Consider the following 14,378-nt stretch of genomic DNA (forward strand, 5'->3'; position numbering starts at 1 on the left):
ATATATAAAAAAAAAAAATTCCCGATTCAGGCAAGTACTCTTTGGGATTATTTGATCAATGCAAACAACCTCAGCGGTGTAGTTCACTGGAGCTATCTTTTTTATTTCTGAAATTATTTTTTTATCAACCGCCGTCACAACGGGAACCCAACCTGTCCATGGGTCGTCTAGTATAATAATAATAATAATAATAATAATGCTCGTGAGTGGGTTCTTGGTTGTTTGTCCCCGCCACCTGAGACTATCGGACGAGTTTTACTGTGGAAGATTCGCTTTTATCCACTGCGTGTGTCATCCTGAGGCATTTGTATTTTTTTTCAGCAATTTTGGATCACTTTACTGTGTGGAATATTCACTCTGATTCACCCCTCGTCTCAGCCTGGGGCATTTGTATTTTCTACCATTGAAACTCAATATTTTGTGACGCGTCGTTGCATCAAAGCATGTGGTGCAGAGTCGAGGAGCTTTTGCTGCTGCTGAATCTTCAGGGAATTGTTCTTCTGTTTCGTTACATTCACGGAGCGTATCTGGGACCATGGGACTGCTTGCCTTCGTCAAACCACCGTGTGACCACGCGTGAGTAGAAATTCATTTCGACCTGATTTCTATACAAAAACGGAAACTCTTCAGCATGGCGGAGGTATGTTCTCTACCGAGTGCCGTTGTAGTTCCCCATTCTCAACACTTCACATCTGTGTACGATATAGTAAGTATTCCTGTTGATTTCCCAGTCTTACTGACTTAGATTACATGCAACTTGATGATATTAAATATATACCGATGCAATTATAAATTGATAATATTAAAACGGGTTTATAGTTTGGAAAGTCTACACACTCTCAAAGTCATCTCTGGCATATATTTATCTACAGTACGGCATTTAATATTTCAAATATGTTATTGAAATAGTTAAAATCTCACAGCTTATTTAACTTCTTAAAACCTTGTAGATGACTTTAAATACTTTAAACCTCATAGGTTATTTAATTACTTACAACCTTATAGCTTTTTAATATAGTGGGGGCAGATAACAGCAATTTTTGAGAGGAATCGTGCAAATGATGATACAAGCATCAAATTTGGCACATTTGTTCTCCAGGGGATTCTAATCAAATCTGCCTGATTGGCCATTTGGAAAATCCAAAATTTGAAGAAAAAAAAAAAAGCTTCAAAAAAGTCAAGATCACGAATCAATGTTGGATACTGGCTGAGATTGGTGAATGTTTCAGAAACATCATCAAAGACGTTCCAAGTCTGCCATGCAGTTTTCTTCCCTTTACCACGGATGGAAGACATGACATCACATCCAGTGAACGCATGGAAGTATGGGATCCCTCTAGCTTTCTCAGGCCCGATTGCAGAAACTTCCTCATGGACTGGCATCCATCGTGCCTTGGCTCCTTGGCCAAAGGCAATCCATATGTTCTCAAGACCTAGTTCCTGTAAAGATGGCAGTGTAGATATTGCTATGACTAGTACGTCTGTGTCATTAGCCTTTAACTGATAATGGACTTGCTACCATCCGTCGTTGCATCCCTAGCGGGTACAAATATTCGAGTGTCAGCTTCTTCATGACAACATGGAGACACAGCATCCAGTGACTTCCTTGTGTTGCTAATGGCATCTTCTCCTTTTGTGACAATGACTGTGCTTGTCATGTGTGCTTCACACATCTTTTCCGCAAGGACGTGAAACAGCTCAGTCTTGTTGCTGTCATCTCGAAGAAAGCTTCTCCAGTTACCTGGGGTCTTACTGGTTCCTGTCACTCTTCTGATTCCTTGCCCCCTTTTCGACCTTGCCTCGGACTTCAGACTTGACTTCTTGTACACATAAAACACTACGTCCACCCTCTCGTACCTGGCACCATAGGATTCCACCTTTGGGATGATGTCTTCTTGAGCATAGTCATCAAATATCTTTGAAGTGCGTGGAGGTAGGGCATTGATAAGTGCTGAGCCATCAATGATGACTGCATCTCCCCTTGGTTCTCTGTCTGGGATGTTCACTTGTGCTTCAAGAATTTCAGCCAGCTGTGACTTCAGTTATTTTTTTTTATTTTTTTATTTTTTCAAATTTTTCAAAATTTGGATTTTCAAATGGCCAATCGGGCAGATTTGATCAGAAAGCCATGCAGAACAGAAATGCCAAATTTGATGCTTGTATCATAATTTGCAGGATTTTTATCCCCGTCGCGTGGCGGAAGGGGGATATTGTTGTCACCCGGGGTCGTCTGTCCGTCCGGCTGGCTGGGCATCAACATTTATAGCTGTGAGTGCGATAACTCATAAACTGTTCGCCATCTCGATTTGAAATTTGGTCACACATGTACCACCTGAAAAGGAAGAACCCTATTGATTTTGAGTGTGGCCGGATCCAAGATGGCCGACTGGGGCGGCCATGTTGAAAAAAAATGTTTTTTTGTAATAAATGGAAAAACGCTTATCTGATTTCAATTATTTTTCAATGGCGGGGGATTCCCCATCTCTGATGGTATATTTCTACTATCTACTACACTAATATGCTTAAAACCTCGAGTTATTTAAAACTATTAAATGTGATAGGTGATTTAAATACTTAAAACCTCATAGGTTATTTAAATACCGTACTTTAAACGTCATGGGTTACTTTGATGCTTAAAACCTCATAGGTTATTCAAATAATTAAAATCTCGTAGCTTTTTTTAAATACTTTAAACCTCATAGGTTATTCATATACTAAAACCTCATAGTTTATTTAAATACTTAAAACCTTATAGGTTATTTTATTACTTACAACCTTATAGCTTTTTAATATGCTTAAAACCTCACAAGTTATTTAAAACTATTAAATGTCATAGGTTATTTAAATACTTAAAACCTCATAGGTTATTTAAATACCATACTTCAAACGTCATGGGTTACTTTAATGCTTAAAACTTCATAGGTTATTTCAATAATTAAAACCTCATAACTTTTTAAAATACTTTAAACCTCATAGGTTATTTATATTCTAAAATCTCATAGTGTATTTAAATACTTAAAACCTCATTGGTTATTTAAATAACCTAAACCTCATAAGTTATTTTAATAATTAAAACCTCATCGTTTATTTAAATATTTAAAACCTCGCAGCTTATTTAAATAACTAAAACCTCATAAGTTATTTTAATAATTAAAACCAAATCGTTTATTTAAATATTTGAAACCTCAAAGCTTATTTAAATAGCTAAACCCTCATAAGGTATTAAAAAAATTTAAATCTCATCATTTATTTAAATATTTAAAACCTCATCGGTTATGTAAATAACCTAAACCTCATCAGTTATTTAAATAACTAAAACCTCATAGCTTATTTTAATTATTAAAACCTCATCGTTTATTGAAATATTTAAAACCTCACAGCTTATTTAAATAACAAAAACCTCATCATTTATTTTAAGAATTAAAACCTCATCATTTATTTAAATATTTAAAACCTCAGCGGTTATTTAAATAACTAAAACCTCATGTTATTTTAATAATTAAAACCAAATCGTTTATTTAAATATTTAAAACCTCATAGCTTATTTAAATAGCTAAAGCCTCATAGCTTATTTTAATAATGAAAACCTCATCGTTTATTTAAATATTTAAAACCTCAAAGCTTGTTTAAATAACTAAAATCTCATAAGTTATTGTTACGTTTGAGGGGGGGTATGCATTCAAAGGGTAATTAGGATGTTTAATTAGGTATGCCATGCTGTTCGAGTGTACCAGGATCTCGATGTAATAAGTAGCAATTCAGTGGTGATAAGTTGTCTAGTAAATGTCCATTTCTTCAAGGGGGAAATGATAATTGTCACGTAATTAGATAGGGACACGGGTTAGGGTAAGTGTGTCTGCGTAAACCCTTTTAGTATTCCCTGGAGGCTTGCCGTGACGTCACAGGACAGTGCTGCGGATGGCTCCACCCCGTGATCACGATTGGCGGAAGGTGATGGCGGAGGGCCAATAAAATGGCTCAATTGGAAGTGATGAGGACTCGAGGATAAAAAGGTTCTGTTCGGGAAAAGGGGTGGGAGGAAGAAGATCGGTAAAGAAAAACCGTTTTGGTGGAGGCTGTTGTGCTTGGGAGTGTGCTGTTTTGTTGCGCTGATTCGATCCTGGATTGATCGTGTCTCGTGGCCTTGCTGTGCCTCGTTCCTCACCTCGGTTAGCTCTGGGGTTCTGCTGGCTCGGAGTACGGGGTCGAACGGCGGGCAGACCTGCCTCCCTCTCCTGCTCGCAATTGGCGCCAGAACTGGCTCCCTGGCGGCTGTGAGCGGACTTGCGCCGACACCAGGAGGTCGACAGCACCACGGTGTCTCCTGCCCCTGACGAGCGCAACGCCAGCTCGTCCGACGCCAATCCAGGGACTGTTGCGTGAACACCACGGGCCAGCCTGACCACCAGGATCAGCTACGTTTTGTGTGTGTGTGTGTGTGTGTGTGTGTGTGTGTGTGTGTGTGTGTGTGTGTGTGTGTGTGTGTGTGTGTGTGTGTGTGTGTGTGTGTGTGTGTGTGTACCTGGCGCCTTAGAGGGTTTGAGATTTGTATATCCATTGGAATTGTTTGTGTTTTCCCCACACCCGAACCCTCACCACCATCCCGTCGAATCGCCCCGGATCCCTCCTCTTGCCGAGTCTTATTATTTCTGGTTCGAGAAATAAATGTTATTAACTCAGTGAAAAGTGACTCGTGCCACCTTCGTCGTCCCGTTTGCGGTAGAGCGATTAAAACCGCCATCTTTGGGTTATAATAAAATAAACCGCCGCCATCGTTTCGGCTCATTCTACGTTGGCGGGACTGTTCAAGTCCCGTGGACGTCACATTGGTGTCAGGGTGTTGGATGTTCGAACCCCGCTAAATTATATTTGGTATCGGGAGAATATACCAGGACTGAAATCTCGCCACGAATTGGAATATAAAATTACTCCAGAAAAGCGCGCGAGCGCGAGAAAATTTTGGCGGGATTTTTCAAATAAAATTTAATTGGCGGCAAACGGGACTTCTGCACCATGGCGGATGTGCAGATGTTTGAGGAGGAAGGCCACGTGTCTGGCAGCGAGTCGGGGGAAGAAGGGAGAGACGGGGGTAGGATCGAAACCTCCCCCATTCCGAGCGTGGACCGTGCTTCATTGCCCGTAATGGAGCCGGCAGCACCGGAAACCGGCGCGATGTCGATCTGGACAATGTTGGAACGTTTAATGAGTGCAATGACGGCACAGGGGGCAGAAATGGCAAATCAATTCGTGACACAGAGGGCAGAAATGACAGATCAATTGGGGGTAATGGGCGGACAGTTGGGTGCACGGATTGATTTAATGAGGGATGAATTGGGGAAAAGATGGAGAAAATGAAAACTGAGATGCAGGAGTGTGTGGATATTAAATTGGGGGAAATACAAAGTAAATTTGAGGATAGATTGGAGGAAACAAAGGTAGAAATTACATTGGAGGGGGAAAATATACGGAAAAAATTGGTAGATAAAATTTATGCAACGAACATTCGGGTTGATGAAGTGGATGAAAGCCTGGAACGTCATCGTGCCTGTGTGGATGCTCGTATGCAGCTGCAAGTAGAAGAATGGGGAGAGCTGAGGAAGCAAGGGATGAATTTGGCGGAGGAGGTAAAAGGATTGGAGGCTCGTTTGGACGAACAAGATAAAATTATGAGCCAAGATGAAGTCTTGGATAAAGGCCTGGTAGAGCCATCTTTTGTAAGTAGAGTGTCCGGGTTGGTTGAGGAGCAGCTACAAACTCGCGATGGAGCCTTTGAGGAGGTTGTGCGGGCCCAGAAGATCCTGCGGGAAGAGGTGAATCGGTCCATTCAACGTTTGGAACATGAGGCAAAATTGACCCATGAGACCCTCACCACAAAACATCTTTGGCCACAGTGGGCTCCGAAATTGGATACGCAGCCACAAGGGTGTTTGATCCCTGGGCTGGATTCGGACAAGGGAGAAACTGGGAAGCGGGCCACCGGAAAAGTGATTCCCCTGGTAAATTTTGACGGGTCAGGGAGCCTTGAAGCTTTTCTGACGCAATTTGAATGTATTTCCCGACTAAACGGGTGGAATGAGCGGGAACGTACAGGCAATTTGGTGGCAACGTTGCGGGGACCAGCCGCAGATGTGTTAAACGTGATCGCGGAGGGATGTTGACCAGCTCCCACATTTGCGAGGCGTTGAGCCGTCGGTTTGGGTTCGCAGCGAACTGTGATCTGGTGCGGGCCCAGCTCCAGCACCGCAGATTAAAGCTGGGCGAGACAGTGCAGGCGCTGGCACAGGACATTTACCAATCAGTCAGGATCGCGTATCGGGACCTTACAGTGGAGGCATGGGAGAGACTGGCACTAGAGAAATTTTTAGCTGCTCTTCCGGACCCTGAGGTCCGAGCGCTAGTGGAGTTACAGGATCCACCCACCGTTCACCGAGCGGCTGAGTGCGCAGCCAGGCTGGCCTCGTGGAGTCGGCCGGGTCGGGTGCCCGAGAGGCCATCGGTGACGATCCGACAGGCGGAGATTCGGGATCAGGGAGAGGGGCTGGGAGAAATTTGCATTACTCAAATGTTTCAGGAAATTTGCCAGAAACTGTCGAGTTTGATAAGGGGTAATTCGGTAGTTGGTGTGCCAAAGCGGCGGGGTCCAGCCCAGCCAATAGAGTAATTCGATTATGGCCGAAGGGGTCTGGAACCGGAAGAGACATTACACCGATACCCATGGGGGCCTTTTATAGGGAGTTGTTTCCAGTGCGGGCGAAGAGGACACATGCAACGATATTGCCGGTACCCGGCGATGGAGAGACCCTCCAATAGACTTTCAAGCCCGGAGAGGATGAATCCTCCTGCTGAACCGCCAGGTCTATCCGAGGTGCCCTTACCTCGGTCGAGTCCGGAGATCACTGTCGGGGGTCGGGGAGACTAGATCGGGCTGAGCATATAGGGCCATGCTCGGTTGCTGAGATTGTGGCGAAGTGCCTCCTTTGGTGAAAAAAAAGTGAATTGTGGGAAAATTGGCATGGGTTTGTAAGTTCTGCTGGGTTTTAGAGTGACAATCGGGACAGTGGGTAATTGGTAACAAAGCAGTAACGAGTGGCTGTCCAATGGCTGGTGCGTGGATCGGGTGAGAAGTGCTGTGTGAGTTGTTTCAAGTTAAGAAGTGAAATGTGTGGTCCACACGTTGATTTTTTTATTGGACATGGTGTGGTAACAGGGAAGGTCATGGTCGGTGAAGTGTTAAAAATGCAGGTGTCACATGTAAGGCCGATGGGGTGGGGGGAGTCATGTGGGTTTAGTGGGTGGGGATGATGTGCTTGTCCGCAGGGATTTCTGAAGCTCACGGTGAGCGGGAATTGCGACCCCCCTCAAGGAGATTCACCCCTGGTGGCTAATGGTGACAGTGTCTGGAGGCAACTGGGAGAGGGTCTGGTTGGGCGACCAAGGCGGGTAGGACCTTGGCGACCCAGGAAGGCCAGAGGAGCCAGTGAGACCCCTTCCAGTGTGTTGTACGGGATGAGAGCTGATGGCTACCAGGGGGGTGGGAATCAAAGGGAGCGGGGCGGAGAAACGTCCGGGTTGGACTAAAGCTTACCTGTGGGCATGGTTGCACCTGAGATGCCCCCATCATCTTGTGGTAACCCACGCCACGGCCATGACGGGATTCAGCCTGCATCATTAAAATGGGGACCATGACCTAGAAATGTGATGATGACCATGGTGTGTGTTGTGAAGATGTGTGAGTCCCACTTGATCCCGCACAACTTGACATGTGCAGCAAGGGCATGATGTCCGCATAATTTTGGGGTCAAGCAAATTTGAAAATTGGCTCCCCAGGTAACGCTGGATCTATTAGCATCCACTGGGGGACGCGGTCAAGTGTAAATATCCCATGAATAGTGTCGTTAAGGCTTAGAGTAGGAATGTAAAGTATAAGTGTTGTGTTTTTGTGGAACCTTTTGTTTCCCTTCCCCAGATCACTGGAAGAGTGTTGGGCAAGAGCGATGATCCAGAGGATGGAGTGCAACTTCGCTCAGTGCTCTCATGTGATAAAAAAAAAAATAATTAAAAAAATGAATGATTGTTTAGGCGAGGATAAGGCCATAAGGGGGTAGTACATTAAGCAGGATAGGTAAGTTAGCTGTGGCTTGCTGCCCATTGCCCCTCCGACTTTATTTCGTTAGGTTAATTAGGTGTGAGTCAGTAAGTGTTAAGGCTGGTACGATAGCGCCTGTGATATACCTTGCAGGAGCTGCGGTACCAGAGGAGGGGGCAGTGTTACGTTTGAGGGGGGGTATGCATTCAAAGGGTAATTAGGATGTTTAATTAGGTATGCCATGCTGTTTGAGTGTACCAGGATCTCGATGTAATAAGTAGCAATTCAGTGGTGATAAGTTGTCTAGTAATTGTCCATTTCTTCAAGGGGAAAATGATAATTGTCACGTAATTAGATAGGGACACGGGTTCGGGTAAGTGTGTCTGCGTAAACCCTTTTAGTATTCCCTGGAGGCTTGCCGTGACGTCACAGGACAGTGCTGCGGATGGCTCCGCCCCGTGATCACTATTGGCGGAAGGCGACGGCGGAGGGCCAATGAAACGGCTCGATTGGAAGTGACGAGGACTCGAGGATAAAAAGGTTCTGTTCGGGAAAAGGGGTGGGAGGAAGAAGATCGGTAAAGAAAAACCGTTTTGGTGGAGACTGTTGTGCTGGGAGCGTGCTGTTTTGTTGCGCTGATTCGATCCTGGATTGATCGTGTCTCGTGGCCTTGCTGTGCCTCGTTCCTCTCCTCGGTTGGCTCTGGGGTTCTGCTGGCTCGGAGTACGGGGTCGAACGGCGGGCGGACCTGCCTCCCTCTCCTGCTCGCAACTTGGCGCCAGAACTGGCTCCCTGGCGGCTGTGAGCGGACTTGCGCCGACACCAGGAGGTCGACAGCACCACGGTGTCTCCTGCCCCTGACGAGCGCAACGCCAGCTCGTCCGACGCCAATCCAGGGACTGTTGCGTCAACACCACGGGCTAGCCTGACCACCAGGACCAGCTACGTTTGTGTGTGTGTGTGTGTGTGTGTGTGTGTGTGTGTGTGTGTGTGTGTGTGTGTGTGTGTGTGTGTGTGTGTGTGTGTGTGTGTGTGTGTGTACCTGGCACCTTCGAGGGTTTGAGATTTGTATATCCATTGGAATTGTTTGTGTTTTCCCCACGCCCGAACCCACACCACCATCCCGTCGAATCGCCCCGGATCCCTCCTCTTGCCGAGTCTTATTATTTCTGGTTAGAGAAATAAATGTTATTAACTCAGTGAAAAGCGACTCGTGCCACCTTCGTCGTCCCGTTTGCGGTAGAGCGATTAAAACCGCCATCTTTGGGTTATAAAAAAATAAACCGCCTCCATCGTTTCGGCTCATTCTACGTTGGAGGGACTGTTCAAGTCCCGTGGACGTCACATTATTGTAATAATTAAAACCAAATCGTTAAATTACATATTTAAAACCTCAGCTTATTTAAATAACTAAAACCACATAAGTTATTTTAAAAATTAAAACCTCATCATTTATTTTAAATATTTAAAACCTCAACGGTTATTTAAATAACCTAAACCTCATCATTTATTTAAAACCTCATCAATTATTTAAATAACTAAAACCTCAGAGCTTATTTTAATTATTAAAACCTCATCGTTTATTTAAATATTTTAAATCTCATAGCTTATTTAAATAACTAAAACCTCATAACTTATTTTAATATTTAAAACCTCATCAGTTATTTAAATACTTAAAACTTCATAGGTTACTGTATTTAATTAATCTCCGCCATCGAAGATGGACGGACGTTACTATTTTCATCCCTGTCTGTTTGTTTGTTTGTGAACAGTATTACGGAAAAACTCCTGGACGGATTTCGACGAAACTTGGTGGGGGGATTAGGTATGGTCCAAGGATCATGCCATTAAATTTTGGACTTGGTCCAAAGTCCAATATGGCCGCTACGGCGGCCATTTAAAAAAAAAATATTTGAATTTTTGTTTTTGCATTTCTGCATGTTTTAAGTGATTTCCAACCCCCCAAAAAATTTTGTTGGAGAAAAAAAAAACTTAGAAATTTTGCACCTTTTTTTTCAAAAAAAATTCGATATTTTTTTTTTTTTTTTTTTTTTTTTGGCATTTCTACATGCACGTCGATCTTGTTTAGTTTATTCAATCGTGGTTCAGTAGAGTCTGATCCGTTTTGACCTACAATGAATAGGATATCAGGTTCAATTAAGTGACCCAGCAGTATTGGTGGCGGAGGCTTTGCACTCTACTGAGTGCTCCCCCTCTAGTTACACTATGTAAAACATCTTAAGTTATTTACATACTTAAAACCTCATGGCTTACTTCATGCTTATAACTTCATAGCTCCAGAAGGGGTACTGTCTTTCACCCTGCAAGGGGGCCTATGATGGCCCCTTGGCCCCTGCCTGCTGCCTGAGTGTCTTTTTTCATGATAGATGATCACCCGCTCACCCTTGTATTTGGCAGCAGAGTAGTGTATTAAACAGTGGGAAACTGCGATTTTGAAAGGGATGCTCTCTCATGTATTTGCACAGCCATGTTAATGTTAAACAACTCCTGCTTTCTTTTGAATTGAGCAGGCTATTGTGTGTTGGTACCATGGCCAATTATTTTTGTTTCTCACTTCACTTAGAAGGCTCTTCATCGTGCAGCGGTGGGCCTTAGTATGTATGGTTTTACGTTTCATAGGTTTATTGACATTATTACCTTATCTCCCACCAAATGACCTATGACTTAATGTGATGGGATATGACTGACAAATCCCACAGCATGCATCATTAGGTATCCACTTATGATAGGTTGAAATAACGATAAATTGGCAAGGCTTGTTATGTAATCACGAATTGATGATTAACCTGAAGACAAACAGCAGCTTCGTTCTGTTTTAGGTTAAAGTTTTGGGATGTTACAAGGCAAATCATTGCTTCTGCAGCCTGCCAACACGGCCACAATCTCTTCGCAGCCCATGCAATGACATGAGGAATTTTATACAAGTATGATTTGGTGTTGACATGATTCAAGTACAAATAATGTAAGTTCAGCTGGAAGAACTATTGTTCAGGCTGTTTTTTTATTTTTTTAATAGTTCAGCCAATATCAGTGGTGCACTGGTGTTGTGGTGGGGTGGGTCTTACAGTGGAGACCGAGGTGTACAAATCTGAAGCAATATCTTGGGTGCACTATGTTGGTATTTTTGCTCAGTGTTGCTCTTAAGTGCCAAGCTATAACCATACTTCCATCACTATGGGAGGTTACTGGGTCCTATCAGATCGATCTAGAGTTCATGTTGATTAATGTCTTGTCAACATATATTTTAAGACTTTGCAATGCAATTTCATCGGCTTTGTAGAGCAAAGGTCATGGTCACTACCCCTTCAGAATTCTGACTACGGAGTGGAAGAAATCTGCCTCCAGAGAAAACCCTCCTATCTACTTTCCTAACAAAACTCTCGAAGAAGTTAAGTTACTTAAACTCTTGTGTCTGACTCTCAGCCATGATCTCACTTGGGCAAACAATAATTTCAAAGTTCGTCTCCAAAGCCATCACTGGCTGGGCATCCTCTGTTGTGCAAACCAACCCACCTTCAAGGCTTTCATCTGCAGCTTGATGAAAATCTGCTCTCTTGATGGAATACTGCTCCCCTGCTCAGCTTGACACTATTGAAATCAACGCCTTCAAGATCACTGGAATCTCCCTCAATGAAGCTGAGTCTACCGGCCTATTACTTTGCCATCACCAACAGATCGGTGGTCTCTCTGTCTTCTTCTGCCTCATTTCTGGTCATGCACCCTCTGCCCTCTCTGTGCTTTGTCCTCCCTAGGTATCCGAAGGCTGCCTATGGTCCATCAGCAACCCCCTTCCAGGGAAACTCCTAAAATCCAGAATCACTACTCACCTCCACTCATTTGTTTTGTTCCTGTTGTTCCTGTTGCATCCAAAAATTATTCCTGTTTTATCAAAAACAATGATCCTTTCTACACTCGTTAACCCCTCTACCCCCAATTTTTGTTTGCTTCTGTATTTATATTATCCACCCCTTGCATTCTCCTCTACCCTTCAACCTTACCCGTGCCTCCCTTATTTGTCTGTCTCTGTTTATGGGCCGTTTCACAGTCATAGTCATTTCTGGTGTTTTGTACCCTTGCATGCTAAATAGCTAAATGAGAGTCTGTAGTATCTCTGTCATTAGGGCCAGTAGTTGGTACTAGTGATGGCATAACTTGGACCACTTTTTATTTCACAAAAAAATGTCAATTTTTGGCAGAATGGCATAAAAATTGCCATTTTTTTTTGACAAATAGCTGTCTCATTTTCTCCAGGTGCACTGCATTCACAGTGTATAAACAAATACAAGCAGAAATTGGGACTTTTATTTGTTGTTGCATCAATTTAATGCCTCTTCTGTACTTTGTCCACAACATATTGTTACGGTTGTGGAAATTCGCAAACCACCATTCAGGTCCCATAGGTGAGATATCTCTGTAAGTACATGTGTAGTTAGCCCCAAACGATGCCTCTTCTGTACTTTGTCCACAACATATTGTTACGGTTGTGGAAATTCACAAACCACCATTCAGGTCCCATAGGTGAGATATCTCTAAGTACATGTGTAGTTAGCCCCAAACCCGTTGTTTAGAGGGAATAAATGTGATTCATTCGGGCTGTGACGCTTTGAGATAGCCGTTTTTCTGTTCTATCTTTATTTTCAACCAACCGCCATCACACAACAACCACCAACCACAACGCCGCTTCACAACAACAACAACGCCAACAGCCACGACCTTTACCTTCACAACTCGCTCCCACATCATCGCATCAAGCCATTCCCAAACGCACCATGACCATCAAACCACCACCATAAACCCTCCACCACCCTCACCTCCCTCCTTCTACCACCATTCCCGCACCACCTGTGAGCACCGAGCGTCGGGCTGTCCTGGGCTCGTACAAGATACGCGCCGAGCCGCGAGTGCAAAATGCGGCCTTTCCGATGAGAATTCGGATCAGGAATGCTACACGCCCACCTCTGATCCGTCCAATCAGCAAGCGCGGGGCGGCTTGGCCCCGCCTCCAGGCGCGTCTGTGTGGAATCGAGATATGCAAATTCTAGGATCAGGGGAGATTCAGGCCCCTTTTCCTCCGTCCAATGGGCGAGCGTGGCTCCGCCCCCGAGCTCATCCTGATCCGGAAATTTGCATATGGGTTCTCCTGCCGGCCTATAAAACGCCGAGCAGAAAAGCAGAGGGAGTGGCAGAAAAGCGAAGAGAGTTTTGGGACAGAGAGAAAGAAGAGTTGTTGCGCAAGAGTTGTTGTTGCGAGGGAGTCAAGTCGGGTTGGAGCGCGGAGTGGAATCGGGAGGCGAGGGCTTCAAGGTGGTTTTCTGCAGTCGGCTGAGGAGAATTGGGGGAAGAGTCCGAGGAGCTCGGGTCCGAGGCAAGGAAGACGGCGGTCGGCGACGAGGTCGCGGTGGAATCGCTCGTCACGGGACCCAAGCAAGCCAGCTATACTCTTTCCCCAGAGCATCAACAATTCCCCCTTTCCCCCCGTGCTGAGATAGTGCGAAAAGGGGGCCCCGTTCCCACCCCATTCCAAGCGGTGCCAACGAAACCCGCGAAGGAGCACGAAGTCGGGGCACCGCCGCGCTGCCACATTTGCGGCTCATCACGAAGACGCGGGTAGGACCCACCCGGTCTCGCGGACCTGACCGCTCCTTCAGGTCCCGCGCAAATATTGGCCAACAGGCCCCGTCTGCCCCCTTGTCTTTGAGGGTGGCCTTTTCTTTTGCTTTTGAGTAAATGCGTTGTTGGCACCATCTGTAAAGTAAAACTGTGTAAGTGTTGCCGTGTGTACGCGTAGTCGGTTGTAGATCTGCATTGTTGTTTTTGTTTTAGTTGCTTTCTATGTGCATTTTGATGATTGTTTGACTATATGTGTGCTCTCCGTGTGCCGTGGAATAAATGTGCATCATGTTGAACTGTTTTCCCGTTTCGCTTCGTCTTTTCTTTAATTGAATCTCCATCTTGCTTCACGTAACGGGTTCGTCGTGGGCTTAATACGCCCGATTCGGAACCGTCGAGGACGACGATAACACCGCTCAGTTATCCCGATAGCACGGAACGGATCGCTTAAGCGGCCCGTGTCCGGAGTCGACCTGCGGCGAGGTGCGATCGCCCGGTCTACCATCCGCGTGGGTACTTAGGTAGGTCGAGTTTGGCGAACAACCCTATCCCACGCGGGTGGCCGATTGGCACGATTGTGGTGAGGCCGAAAGGCCCACCCGTGACTAGCTCCCGGCGTTAGTCCGAGAGGGTCACGACAGAATTGTCCGTCCGGTGGGCG

At 45.0% G+C, this 14,378-nt stretch overlaps 1 long non-coding RNA gene across 1 annotated transcript in view; it reads left to right on the forward strand.

The window, feature by feature from the left end:
* The first annotated feature begins 223 nt into the window (after window positions 1-223).
* The window catches only part of LOC147016749 (uncharacterized), a 36,314-nt gene continuing 22,159 nt past the window's right edge, over window positions 224-14,378 (forward strand). Inside the window, exon 1 of the long non-coding RNA XR_015049690.1 lies at window positions 224-576. This is a non-coding gene — a long non-coding RNA (uncharacterized LOC147016749). The remainder of the gene's footprint in view (window positions 577-14,378) is intronic.

Source organism: Eptatretus burgeri, chromosome 11 (assembly GCF_056783735.1).
Source record: "Eptatretus burgeri isolate ZD-2024b chromosome 11, Ebu_testis_v1, whole genome shotgun sequence".
NCBI lineage: Eukaryota > Metazoa > Chordata > Myxini > Myxiniformes > Myxinidae > Eptatretus > Eptatretus burgeri.